Here is a 10,100-nt window from a genome sequence, read left to right as displayed (position 1 = left end):
TCAGAGCGGGCAGGTGAAGCGGGGCTGGCAGGTCTTGTGGCACTGGTTGAGTAGGAGGACGAGGTCGACGGGGATGTTGAGGTTGATGACGCCGAGGACCTTGGCCCTGATGGCGGTGCAGAGGCACACAACGGCATCAAAGGTCGGCCAGACCGGCCAGCAGCGGGCAGCACGTCTCGCTGTGCGGCACGCCGAGCCCTAGCTTCAGCAGGTTCAGCACGTGGCGCACACGCGCAGCTTTAGCGTGTCGATCGGGCATGTGCCGCCGTTGGTCGATTGAGGCGGTGGTGGGGTCGGGGTCGGGCAGTGGGGTCCGCAGCCACCATGCACAACGGTGACCATCAAGTTCAGGCCGAGGAGTAGGAGGAAGAGCTTGGTCGATGGCGCCATTGCGAAAGCTTTGGTCGAGAGGAAGCAAGGCTTACCATAGATGGGAAGGGCTTGTAGGTGTTGTATTTATAGCCCGGTTGCACACACGTACGACTACCCTTACCCCCTTACCCTTATTGATGCAAGTGTGTTGATCCCATGATCGATCGTTTGAGTTTGATTCTACAACTTACAAAATTCATCTACGTACGTGTATCCTGATGCGCTAGCCAACAAAATGTTTAGAGCGAGGTATACGCCCGGCGATTTTTCAATACTTGATGGGCATCCGTATTTTCAAACAAGCTCCGCACACAGAATAGCGGGATACTAGTGGCTGGAATGCGCTGAAGATATGCTGTGTGATGACTTTTCTGCCATGGCCATGCATGTTGTACTTAGTTGCTAAGTTCCTTGGGTACCATGCATGGACACGTATAGCAGATGCATATAATTTGGAGAGCAGGAGAAGTCAACTATAGATGTTCCATAGCTAGCTTTGGCTTATACATGCATGGTCGTTGGTGTGGACACTTATCCAGGCACTGGTTTTTATAGAAAATGCTCAACATGTATTTGAAATCTCAAATAAATGTTCATCGTGTGTTTGAAATTTTTTCAACATGCATCAACTGTTCAATGTGTAGTAAAAAAGTAGACATGTATTTTAAAAAGCAAATAAAAGAAAAATGATAAAAAAACACAGAAAAAAAAGAAAAAAAAATAGAAACGTCATGGAATCTTCCCAAAACCAAAACCTATAGAAGGTTGCATGAACGGCTCCATAGAAGCTTCCAAAAACCGCAAAACCTCTATTGCACACAATAATTGCGCCAGTCCACCATGTCGATCTCCGTAGGCGAGCACAAAGAAGAAGCAGTTTTTAGCATTTGCGGTAGGAGAGGCCCAGGAGCACATGAACCGCATGGCCTCGCGTTGTAGTCATCATTTCCTGGCCCAATCGGATGTACAGGAAGGCCGAGGCCTAGTGCCCCAGCTGGCACTAGTGCCATACAACTGACACATTTCTTGTAAAAACTGTATCAACCAAGTTCTCATTGAGGTACTATTTCTCCATCAGTAGTCGTGCCACAAGACTATCTAGATTCTAGATTAATCTCCACGCTTGCTTGGCTAGAAGAGACTGATTATAAGTTCTCATGTCTCTGAAACCCATTCCTCCCATAGTTTGGAAGGATCTTCTTGTCCCAAGGAAGCTAGGCCATCTTTCTTTTACCCTTCTCCACTCCCCACATGTAGGATCTTCGCCCGCACACAATCTTGCAAACAATGCAGACGACTGCAGCAGATTGATGTCATTGTGACTTGTGAGACCCTGGCATGCCAAAGAAACAGTGTCAAATCCCGAGGTCTTCTGATGCAAGTGTTTTAATAATGACGGTGGGAATTTTATGATGGCCCTAGTATTTCCTTTGTTGAGTATATGGGAAGTTCTTCCATTTTTAGTGCATGCAATCTTGGCCTCGAGTGTTAGAATAGCGCATCAGGGGCAAAATAGTCCTCGTACAGAGTAACATGCCCATGTGCCAAGCATCGATTCAACGCTTGATGTCCCACCAATGAACCGTTGAAGTTGACAACAAGCTCCTCCCCACACTTTGTTTCTTCAAGAAACGCCGTCACCGTCTCCGTTTCGTACCCATCTTCCTCATCTAACGAAGGCAAATCCATGAACTCAACCTAGCAGTACTTCTCGTCATGATCCATTGTGTTTGCATCAAAGAAAGAAAAACCACAACGCCAAGAAATTTCGCTATGGCATTTGACCGACCAGTTGCTATGCACGGCCTCCATAATGGATGTCGCCGACATGGGCGGAGGGTACATGGACGATGCCCGAATCCGGCAGAGTGCGGCTGCAGCATAGGCATAGGCGAGCAGACGCATAGAGCGGCAGAGGTCCCAAGGCATGGTGAGTGTCGGGTGGGGGACTACTGGGGCGGTGTCTGTCTCCAAGAGAAGACGAGGAGGGTAGGATTGTGAAAGTCCGCATGCTCTAGGTGAGGTTTGGGGTGTCGGAGTCCGCTGTGGTGGAAGTCTGGACTCCCCCAGAGCTCCCTCGATTTGGGGCCGGTCTGTGGGATTTCAGATGCCCGGACCGATCTGTTCCAATTTGGTGGTCCAAGGTTGGTGTCTAAGAGTGTCCGAACATTTGATAGTGTTTTGGTGCCCGCGTTGAACATGCCCTTACGAGTGGAACATGCATCTTCTCAAAGAGAGAAAATCACATGAAACAAAGTTTCAAAGAAAACTTCGTGGAAACCACGTTTGGAAGTTTCAAAAAAATCCAAAAAAAGGGATGTTAAGAGGGTGATGGTCTTCTTGTTGGGGAACGTACTAATTTAAAAAAAATCCTACGCACACGCAAGATCATGGTGATGCATAGCAACGAGATGGGAGAGTGTCGTCCACGTACCCTCGTAGACCGTAAGCGGAAGCGTTATGACAACGCGGTTGATGTAGTCGTACGTCTTCACGATCGACCGATCCTAGTACCGAACGTACGGCACCTCCGCGATCTGCACACGTTCAGCTCGGTGACGTCCCCCGAACTCACGATCCAGTAGAGCTTCGAGGGAGAGTTCCGTCAGCACGACGACGTGATGACGGTGTTGATGAAGCTACCGACGCAGGGCTTCGCCTAAGCACTGCTATGATATGACCAAGGTGGATTATGGTGGAGGGGGGCACCGCACACGGCTAAAAGATCAACTGATCAACTTGTGTGTCTATGGGGTGCCCCCCTCCCCGTATATAAAGGAGTGGAGGAGGGGGGAGGGCTGGCCCTCCTATGGCGCGCCCTGGAGGAGTCCTACTCCCACCGGGAGTAGGATTCCCCCCCTTCCAAGAGTACGAGTAGGAGGGAAGGAAGAAGGAGAGAGGGGGAAGGAAAAAGGGGGGCGCCGCCCTCCCTTCCTTGTGCAATTCGGAGTAGAGGGGGAGGGGGCTCGTGGCCTGCCCTGGCCGCCCCTCCTCTTCTCCACTAAGGCCCAATAGGCCCATTACACTCCCCGGGGGTTCCGGTAACCCCCCGGTACTCCGGTATTTGTCCGAACTTGCCCGGAACCCTTCCGAAGTCCAAGCATAGTCATCCAATATATCGATCTTTATGTCTCAACCATTTCAAGACTCCTCGTCATGTCCGTGATCATATCCGGGACTCCGAACTACCTTCGGTACATCAAAACACATAAACTCATATTACCGATCGTCACCGAACGTTAAGCGTGCGGACCCTATGGGTTCGAGAACTATGTAGACATGACCGAGACACGTCTCCGGTAAATAACCAATAGCGGAACCTGGATGCTCATATTGGCTCCTACATATTCTACGAAGATCTTTATCTGTCAAACCGCATAACAACATACGTTGTTCCCTTTGTCATTGGTATGTTACTTGCCCGAGATTTGATCGTCGGTATCTCAATACCTAGTTCAATCTCGTTACCGGCAAGTCTCTTTACTCGTTCCGTAATACATCATCCTGCAACTAACTCATTAGTTACATTGCTTGCAAGGCTTATAGTGATGTGCATCACCGAGAGGGCCCAGAGATATCTTGCTACCTCTTGAGCACTGCGTTGGTTTTCCCTTGAAGAGGAAAGGGTGATGCAGTAAAGTAGCGTAAGTATTTCCCTCAGTTTTTGAGAACCAAGGTATCAATCCAGTAGGAGGCCACGCACGAGTCCCTCACACCTACACAAACAAATAAATCCTCGCAACCAACGCAATAAAGGGGTTGTCAATCCCTTCACGGTCAATTACAAGAGTGAGATCTGATAGATATGATAAGGTAACACTACTAGGAAAAGGCCTACTAATGGCGCACCTGTTTTGGCTACTAATGGCGCACTACAGGTGCGCCATTAGTACCACACCACTAGAATATTTTAGTAATGGCGCACCACAGGGGCACCATTAGTATCCCACAGTTGCGCCAGTCGTATCTGGTATACTAATGGCGCACCACATGGAAGTGCGCCATTAGTAACAATTTTTTTAATTTGTTTTTTCGTTTTTATTAATCTCAGGTCACTATTTCACATATGAGATATCCAACACATATATATACAACAAGCATCCATATAACAATCATATCCAACACACAAGTTTCATCATATATACATACATAGCCAACACATAGTTGCATCGTTACATATTACAAAAGTTTCACATTGTTCATCCAACACCGTTATCCATCAATTCACAAAAGTTTCACATTGATACAAATAAAAACACAAATGGAAAAGAAGCACTCCATCCATGCAAGCTTCCGTGAATTAAATCAAATCTGCAAAATGATAAACAAGAAGTTAGAAGAAGAAGAAGAAGAAGAGAAGAAGAAGAAGAAGACTAGAAGAATACTAGAAGAAGAAGAACACTAGAAGAATACTAGAAGAAGAATAAGAAGAAGAATAAGAAGAATAAGAAGAAGACTATAAGCTTATTATGTAAACTTGATCATTTTGTGCTAACATAAGTAATTTTGGAGCTAACCTATAGGAAACTAAGCATATAAGCTCTCTAAGTTAGCATATTAGAGCCAACTTAGGTAAAATGAAGCTAACCTATGTCATTTTGGAAAAGAAGAAGAATAAGAAGAATAAGAAGAAGACTATAAGCTTATTATGTAAACTTGATCATTTTGTGCTAACATAAGTAATTTTGGAGCTAACCTATAGGAAACTAAGCATATAAGCTCTAAGTTAGCATATTAGAGCCAACTTAGGTAAAATGAAGCTAACCTATGTCATTTTGGAAAAGAAGAAGAATAAGAAGAAGACTATAAGCTTATTATGTAAACTTGATCATTTTGTGCTAACATAAGTTATTTTGGAGCTAACCTATAGGAAACTAAGCATATAAGCTCTAAGTTAGCATATTAGAGCCAACTTAGGTAAAATGAAGCTAACCTATGTCATTTTGGAAAAGAAGAAGAATAAGAAGAAGACTATAAGCTTATTATGTAAACTTGATCATTTTGTGCTAACATAAGTAATTTTGGAGCTAACCTATAGGAAACTAAGCATATTAGAGATAACATAGGTAACTAAGTATATATATATATATATATATATCATTTTGGAGATCTGACATACCTGACATAGTTCAGTTCTCATTGTTCTTCTCCTTCTCCTTCCTCAGCCTGATGCGCCAAGAGCGGCGAGGCGGTGGAGGCAGCTGTGGGATGTAGTCTTCTACCACAATTGGCGTGGTCATGTCGCCCAGCTGTGGGATCGCCGGCGCCACCACCGGTGCGTGGTCATTGTCAGGCACCACCACCATCGCGAGGCCACCTTCAGGCAGGACGGGCACGACCATCGCTAGGTCATCCTCAGCCACCACCATCTCTTGCCCATGGTCAGCCACCACCATCTCTTGCCCATGGTCAGCCACCACCATCTCTTGCCCTTGGTCAGCCACCACCAGCGCTAGGTCATCCTCAGCCTGATGCCCATCGTCATCCTGCAGCTCCTCATCCCCACTCTGCTCCTCTTCTCCCCCACTCCAGTCCGGATCATCCTTCTTGTTGTCTTTGCTGCTGCCAGAATCGCTGCTGCTTTCGCTAAAGCCAGAATCGCTGTTGCTTTTGCTACAGCCATAATCGCTGCTGCTTTGGCTGTAGCCAGTGTCGCTGCTGCTGCTCCCATTGCCTGTCCAAATGCAACAATGACCGTTAACAATCGATGTGAGACAAAGCCAAATGTAGAGGAATAAGAAGAGGCAGAACGCACTGGCATCTTCGTCGTCAGCGTAGCGCATGCGACACATAGTCGTGTTGAAAACCTTCACGATGAGCATTGTGGCGTCATCGTCGTACCTGAAGAGAAGAAAGTACCCGGTCCGCAGGTCGTAGGCACTGTAGAACTTCTCCCAGCCACGGCACAGGTACATGTGGCCCTCCTCGATCACCAACTCCACGTCCCACAGCCTGCGAACCCCGCTGCCGGCCTGTCGGAGCTTCACATTATCTGGCGGATCTTCACCCAGCATGTTCATAAAAGTGTCAGGCAGCCTCTGCAATTTGGGACAAGGAGTGATGTAGCAAACAACAGAGTTATCATAATGAGATGGGTGAAGGGGAGATCTCTCGTTTTATATACCTGCCTCGTGGCTGATACTGAAGTCCCAAGTATGATACTGAAGAACTCGAAAGCATCCAACTCGTACTCCGGTGAGGCCAGAGCGGCGGTGGCTGCTTCCCCCCATCTCTGATAAGCAGCAGAAGAGACCAATTAGTACCCTTACAACATTATCATACAACATTATAGCAGCATAAATTTTGAGCAGAAGATAATCAACTACACCAATGCACTTCCGAAGTTCCCGCTTCCCACCCATGATGTTGTTAAGCGAGGACTAGTGCCAAATGCATTTTCGGTACGAAAATACATCACAGGCCACTATGTTATTTAATATCATTCTTCTCGAAGACTAATGATTGTTACATCCTACTAAAATGATGTTCTGTCCTCAGAGATGTCTCGTTGCTTATGAGGAAGCAGCAAATAAACACTTGAAAAAAGCTCTCGTCCTCGAAGATGCAATATCTGATTTACCCAAGGTTGGCCCTGACAATTTCCTCCCCATGTTCAATTAATTCTGGAGTGCTGCTTGAGCCTTTTTTTATGTCTGTATGAATTATATTGCTTTCTACAGGTTCAGAACCATCAGCCTAATGATGTCATGGAGTATGGCAGTGACCCCAAAACAGAGTTCCAACGCTATATCCGGCTCAGCAGTAAAGGTGTGACCTATTGAATGTGCAAGCTTAATGTCAGCAACTAGTTTCTTTATAATGATTTTTTTCTCTGTTATGCCTTCTGTCTTTGCATATGCAGAGTTATGTTTTTTTATTTCAATCATGTGGGTGGGTTTAATGATGTCAAAACCTTGCCGTAGTTTCCACTGTTTTAATGTTTTGTATGATTTCTTGGTTATATTACCGTTCTGAGTTATGTTGTTCTGTTATTTTATTTGAAGACATGAAGGGTTACTTATTTGAAGATGCTACTCCTAAGAAAGGTCAACTTTTCGATCATCAGCCTCTACAATTAACAATGATGCATTCTTCTTTTTCCTTTCCATCTTCTTCTTCTCCACCTCTCTTCTTTTCTTGTTCTCCTTTTTCTTTCTTCTCCTTCCTCCTCCTCCTCTTCTCCTTCTTCCTTTCTTGTTCTGTTTTTCAACTTTCTTCTTATTCTTCTTCCTTTTTTTCCTTTTTCCTCTTCTTCTACTTCTTCTTCTTTTTTTCAACTTTCTTCTTCTTCTAATTATCTAAACCTAAATCTAGCACTAACCTAAACCAACCACTAACCTAAACCTATCAATAACCTAATTAAACCTAAACAGCAAAGAAAAACAGTAGAAAAAAAAAAAATGCTCACCTTGGCTCCGGGGGCAGGGGGTGGTGGTGGACGGCCGCGGTTAGGGTAGCGGCGGCGGGCCTGGCTCCGGGGGGGGGGGCGCGAGGCGGACGCAGGGGGCCCACGGCGAGCCTGGCTCCGGGGGCGGCGCGGGCGCAGGGTTGGCGGCGAGACTAGCTCCGGGGGCGGCGCGGGCGTAGGGGCCGACGGGCAGGTGGTGGGGGCGGCGGGGCACCAGGGGGGGCGCCGTTCGGGCGACGGGCGTCGGGGCGGGGCGCCGTTCGGGCGACGGGGCGCCGGGGCGGTGGCGGGTGGTGGGGGCGACGGGGCGAGGGGCGGTGGGGCCAGGGGCGGCGGCTGGTGGCGGCGGCGGCGGCGGGTGGTTGGGACGGTGGGGCGACGGGGCGAGGGGAGGTGGGGCTCGGCATTACTCACAATTTTTTTATAAAAACTACTAATGGCGCACGGTGGGTGTGGTGCGCCATTACTATGTCAACTAGTAATGGCGCACTATACCAGGGTGCGCCATTAGTAACAAACTTTTTTACTTTTTTTTCAAAACTACTAATGATACACCAAACACCAGGTGCGCCATTAGTAATATATTACTAATGCTGCACCAACACATGGTGCGCCATTAGTATATAGTAATGGCGCCCCAACACATGGTGCGCCATTAGTATATAGTAATGGCGCACCACATGTCTGGTGCGCCATTAGTGGCCATATCATCTATAGCCCTTTTTCTAGTAGTGTAATATTTTTGATATTTTTATGATAAAGATGCAAAGTAAAGAAAGCAAAACAAAGACGGCGCCAGAAATAGCTTGTTGACGGGAGATTAATATGATGGAAAATAGACCCGGGGGCCATAGGTTTCACTAGTGGCTTCTCTCATGAGCATAAGTATTATAGTGGGTGAACAAATTACTGTTGAGCAATTGACAGAACTGAGCATAGTTATGAGAATATCTAGGTATGATCACGTATATAGGCATCACGTCCGAGACAAGTAGACTGACTCCTGCCTGCATCTACTACTATTACTCCACACATCGACCGCTATCCAGCATGCATCTATAGTATTACGTTCAAAAGAACAGAGTAACGCTTTAAGTAATATGACATGATGTAGAGGGATAAACTCATGCAATATGATATAAACCCCATCATGTTATCCTCGATGGCAACAATACAATACGTGCCTTCCTGCCCCTACTGTCACTGGGAAAGGACACCGCAAGATTGAACCCAAAGCTAAGCACTTCTCCAATTGCAAGAAAGATCAATCTAGTAGGCCAAACCAAACTGATAATTCGAAGAGACTTGCAAAGATAACCAATCATACATAAAAGTATTCAGAGAAGATTCAAATATTGTTCATAGATAAACTTGATCATAAACCCACAATTCATCGGTCTCAACAAACACACCGCAAAAGAAGATTACATCGAATAGATCTCCACAAGAGAGGGGGAGAACATTGTATTGAGATCCAAAAAAAGAGAAGAAGCCATCTAGCTAATAAATATGGACCCGAAGGTCTGAGGTAAACTACTCACACATCATCAGAGAGGCTATGGTATTGATGTAGAAGCCCTCCGTGATCGATGCCCCCTCCGGCGGAGCTCCGGAAAAGGCCCCAAGATGGGATCTCACTAGTACAGAAGGTTGCGGCGGTGGAATTAGGTTTTTGGCTCCATATCAGGTAGTTTGGGGGTACGTAGGTATATATAGGAGGAAGAAGTACGTCGGTGGAGCAACGATGGGCCCACGAGGGTGGAGGGCGCGCCTAGGGGGGTAGGCGCTCCCCTACCTCGTGCTTTCCTGGTTGATGTCTTGACGTAGGGTCCAAGTCCTTTGGATCACGTTCGTTCCGAAAATCATGTTCTCGAAGGTTTCATTCCGTTTGGACTCCGTTTGATATTCCTTTTCTGCCAAACTCTGAAATAGGCAAAAAACAGCAATTCTGGGCTGGGCCTCCGGTTAATAGGTTAGTCCCAAAAATAATATAAAAGTGTATAATAAAGCCCAATAATGTCCAAAACAGAATATAATATAGCATGGAACAATAAAAAATTATAGATACGTTGGAGACGTATCAAGATACCTCTCCGACAATCGGGGTGACAAATCCTAATCTCGATCTATGCCAACTCAACAAGTACCATCGGAGACACCTGTAGAGCACCTTTATAGTCACCCAGTCACATTGTGATATTTGGTAGCACACAAAGTGTTCCTCCGGTACGGGAGTTGCATAATCTCATAGTCATAGGAACATGTATAAGTCATGAAGACAGCAATAGCAATATACTAAACGATCAAATGCTAAGCTAAC

General features: G+C 46.3%; 1 pseudogene; it reads right to left on the bottom strand.

Moving 5' to 3' along the window:
- Positions 1–390, bottom strand: LOC123100668 (cortical cell-delineating protein-like; annotated as a pseudogene).
- Positions 391–10,100: the final 9,710 nt, after the last annotated feature.

The sequence above is a fragment of the Triticum aestivum genome, chromosome 4D (genome assembly GCF_018294505.1).
Source record: "Triticum aestivum cultivar Chinese Spring chromosome 4D, IWGSC CS RefSeq v2.1, whole genome shotgun sequence".
NCBI lineage: Eukaryota > Viridiplantae > Streptophyta > Magnoliopsida > Poales > Poaceae > Triticum > Triticum aestivum.
This window is presented reverse-complemented; position numbering and strand designations above follow the sequence as displayed.